The following is a 4,531-nucleotide window of genomic DNA, read 5'->3' as shown; positions in this document are numbered from 1 at the left end:
GCGCCGGACAGGCGGGGCAGCGCTTTGTCTTTGCTCTCAGGCGGTTCCGCCCGCACAGGGGCACAGGGCGCCTCGCACCTCTGCTCTTGGTTTGAGGACTCCAGAGAGGCCAGGCTGCTGAAAACAGCAGGATGCGGTTCAGAACTCACCAGTCAGTCAGTGGCCCAGGGCCCAGGAGGCCGCAGTCCTCCCCGCTCCACCCCACCCAGCTTTCCTTCCCATTTCCAGCTTGGTCAGAACCAGACGCCCACAAGGGGGCCTCCCCCGTCCCCCAAAAGTGGGTTTATGAAAGATCCCCCGTCTTGCAGCCCCATGTTAAGCTCAAGGCGTGCAGGGGCCAGTTGGATGACATAAGCTCCGGCTCCATAACCAGGAGGGTCTGCAGTTAGTGAGCTCGCTGGACCCAGAGAGGGGAGATCAGAGGCCTACAGGCAAGGGTCCCGCCCAGGGCCATCCCAGCGTTCCTGAGCTGTGAAGTCTGGGAAGGAGTGGCTCTTCGCAGGTCAGGAACTCTGTGCATCTCCTGGCTCCCATGAGTAGCTGCCCGATGCTCCCGAGCCCCTGTGAGGAGAGGCTGTGAAGAACGCTCAAAGGTTGTGGGGGGTTCCACTCGATTCTCCTCATTCCTTGGAGCCTGGACCTCCTTGGCGACTGGGGGGAAATGAGCCTGTCAGTCCTGCCAGGCACTTCATCAGGGCACAGCTGGCTTTGCAGCTGGCTACCCTGGGGACCCCTTGGGGGTGCAGCCAGCTTTCCTCCAGCACAGCCGTGCACCTCTCCCAGCCTCCTGGGCTTCTGGGTTCCAAAGACCACCGTGTTGGTTTCCCAGAAGCGTTGCAGTCGCTCTGGACGCAGGGCACAGAACTGGGGGCTGTGAACAAGCACAGGTCTGTCACGCTGTGCGTGCGGGGCCCAGACACCCCTCCCCGGGTGGCCCCCTCCCCCTTTCCGGAATGTCCCTGTTCCACACTCTCCCTTTCAACTCTGCATTCATCTCTGGGCTGTGTGTTGGTACCGGGTCAGCACCCACTGCCCAAATCCACACTCTGTCCATCACCTCGATTGGCCTTGGTGTTCATCATGGAGGCTTGTGGCCCGATTTCCTTAAGCACAGGGTCATGACAGAACCGACCATAGTCCTCAACCTTGACCTGGGCTCCCCAGAGGGACCCACTTGCAGTTCTAGCTCATTCTTCCGAGTTTTATTCCAAACCCTCAGTATGTGCCTGCACCTCCCCTTCTTGATTCTCAGGTTTAGCTCTTCCTCTGTTTCCCGATTAGCCTCTCGCCCCCCGAGTCCCATTCTCAACAGGACACACAGCACACCCCAGACAGGGAGGGCAGCTTTGCGGAGCCCCAGGGACCCCGGTGGGGCCTGGCTGTGGCTCCAGGGAAGGGGCCAGGGCAGGTGCTGCCCCTATGGGCAAGGGCCTCGGACAAGAGGGTGGCTCTGGGGGCACTCGGCCCAGTCGAGGAACCGAGGGAGCAGGTGCCCAGACGCCCACTCCCCGGGCCCTTCCTGCTCTGGTTCCTGTGCCCGGGAGGTGGGGCGCGAGCCAGGGAGAAGGCTGTCGGGACAGGCTGGCTGCTCCGTCGGGGCTGAAATGAGTGTTTACTGTTCGTGTTACAGTTGCTCTGTGAACGTTCACCAAAGACCCACTGTGGCCCACAACCTCTCTTGTACACACTTTTATTTTCCACCAAATTAATTTTTTCCATTTGCTTAATTTTCAACTGAACGGGTGTTAAGTTGCTTTAGTTGAGTCCAACTCTTTGCGACACCCCTGAATTTCTGGAGGAAGGAATCCCCGGTCAATACAGTAAAGCATTAGGAATCCTGCCCATGTCTGTGTTCCGAGACATCCTTCCTGGAGCGCTTGCTCTTCACATCTCCCCTGGACAGACCGGTTTCCTGAAGCAGCCCGAATCCTGAATTCTCTTTGTCACCAACCTGGGAAACCATCCCTCCCTCCTGTGTTAGACCCCTCCCTTACCTTCCTCTTTCTAGGATGAATGTTTCTCAACTGGGGGAAAGTACATTCTCTGATCGCTTTCTGGAGACAGAAGGAGGGAAATGTATTTTGTGAGACTTTGTGTGCGTGGAGTTTTTAGTCTAACCACACTCACAGTGGATGTTGTAACTCGATGTGGTATTAGAGGTTGGAAAACTTTTATTAGAATTTGAAGGGATTTCTGCGTTGTCTTCTGACTCTGAGTGTTGGTCTTAAGAAACTATACGGTATTCTGATTCCTGGTCCTTCCTCATCCTTCCCCAGAAGTTATGGAACACTGGCCCTGTGCCCGGAGCGTCACTGATTTAGGTTGATGTGCCTTTAGTGTAAGTATTGGTTCACCCAGCTTACCAGGCAGTCAGGAACACTTTCTAACTGGAAACTCATGTCTCTCGGCTCGGGAAAGCTTTGTTCTTCTGTCTGCTTCCTCGCCTTCTCCCTCTCTTCCTTCCAGAACCCGCCTTAGCCAGACGCTGGGACTTGGACTTGATACGCTGATTCTCTTCTTTTTCTCTCCAGCCTTGGCTTTTGGTTCTACTTTCTAAGACATGCCCTTGACTTTCTGATCTAACTTTTCTGCTTAATATTTTTGTTTCTGCGTTCATAATTTAATCCTAATTTGTTCTCTGAAAGTTTGGTCATTCCCCTGTTACTCATAGATGTAACATCATCTTATTTCCCTGAGAATAGTGTAATACTTACGTTTCTTATGTAAGAAGTGCAGCACTTACATTTATCTTACAGCTTTGTCTGTCCCTTCATTGTCTGTCTGCTTCAGACCTCTTTTGCCTCGTTTCATCCCAGCTGCTGTCTCTCATGTTGGAGGGTGTCCTCGAGTGACAAGGGCTTTACCTTAAGGTGAACTGCAAGAGATGCTGCCATTTTCTTGGGGACATTTTTCCTTTCATCTTTTTTTTTTTCTTTTGCCTTTTTCCACTGAGGAATTCACGTCAGGGCACTAAGGCCAAAGAAATAAATTTAAAAACATGAGATTGGAAAGGAAGAAATAAAACTGTCTTCCGTGGGTGACATGACTTTGTAGGTAGAACACTCTGAGGAATTCCCCCAAATGAACTGTTGAATGAATTCAGCAAGGTTTCAAAATACAGAAACAATATGCAAAACACAGGCGTATTTTATATGCAAGCAACAGTCCAAAATGAAACTTTTAAAAATTCCACTCATAATGGCGTAAAAAACACAATAAAAGATTTGGGAACAAGTTTAACAAAAGGCGTGCAAGGCTTGTACACTGAAAATACGGACACACAACACGGCTGAGAGGGACTGAGACGAGCCACGTGCAGAGGAGCTCCCTGGCCGTGGACGTGAGAACCAGGGTCGCTGCAGGGGCACTTCTCCCCAAATCAGCATGAAGAGTCACGCAGGGCCTGTGAGAGCCCCGGAAGGCTGCTCTGCAGGCAGGGACGAGCTGCCTCTAACGTTTACACTAAAATGCGGCCAAGTGTCTCCCCTCCTCCGCGGGCTTTCTGTGTCCTCAGCGATGGTGCCTTGTGAGCTGAAGGTTTAGATTCTAGAGCAGTCTGATTTATTAGGCTTTTCCTTTAGGGTTGGTGCTCATTGTGTCTTGTTTAAGAAATTCTTTTATTCTGAAGCATGAAGATTTATGTTTTTAAAAGTGTATAGTTTCATCTTCATGTACAAGTCAGCCCTGCTGCATCATGTGTGTGTGAGTCTGTGAGTGTGTGTGTATGAGTGTGTGTGTGTGAGATATGTAAGGCAGAGGCCCACTTATATTTTTTTCCATATGGACATACAGTTGTTCTAGCAACTCTTTTTAAATTTTTTTGGCCATGGAGCATGGTGTGGAGAATCTTAGTTCCCACCCACTAACCCCCAGTCTAGGACCAAACCCATGCCTCCTACAGTGGAAGCTGTAGTTTTAACCACTGGACAGCCAGGAATGTCACATAACAGCTCTTAAAAAGACAATTTGCCCCCCAGTCCTCTGCCGTGCATTAACTATTCTTAAATGAGAGGGTGTTTTTTCATCATCTGTCCCATTTCAAGCCTATTTTATAGGAAACATTTCAATCTTATCATCAGCTGAATTTCTGAGTAGCAAGTCCTCCCACTGTGTTCTTCTTGAAGATTCAGTCCTTCAGGCTTCCATGGAAACCTCAGAATCATTTTTCCTAAAAAAACATTGAAATTTTTATTGGGATCATAGCTAACTGTTAGAGGACAAGTTGTAACAGAGGGTATAATCATGATGGTTGTAAAAATATGCACTGAATACATGTCAAAAATTTTATTTAAATCAGTGACTAAAGAGAAACAAGTAAATGCTACAACTAATTCGAACAAGGATTTGGTCTGAATTGGTTTCTGTTCCCTACCTGGCAAAGATCCTTTGCAAGGCCACAAACATCTGCTGGATCATGGAAAAAGCAAGAGAGTTCCAGAAAAACATCTATTTCTGCTTTATTGACTATGCCAAAGCCTTTGACTGTGTGGATCACAATAAACTGTGGAAAATTCTGAAAGAGATGGGAATA

General features: G+C 49.5%; 1 protein-coding gene across 1 annotated transcript in view; it reads left to right on the top strand.

Annotated features, from left to right (window-relative positions):
• JAKMIP3 (Janus kinase and microtubule interacting protein 3) overlaps positions 1 to 4,531 on the top strand; it is a 47,426-nt gene that overhangs the window by 1,650 nt on the left and 41,245 nt on the right. The window lies entirely within an intron of this gene.

The sequence above is a fragment of the Bison bison genome, unplaced genomic scaffold, assembly GCF_000754665.1.
Source record: "Bison bison bison isolate TAMUID 2011002044 unplaced genomic scaffold, Bison_UMD1.0 scf7180017864456, whole genome shotgun sequence".
NCBI lineage: Eukaryota > Metazoa > Chordata > Mammalia > Artiodactyla > Bovidae > Bison > Bison bison.
The sequence above is the reverse complement of the archived record's forward strand: the minus strand, read 5'-3'. Positions and strand labels throughout refer to the sequence as shown.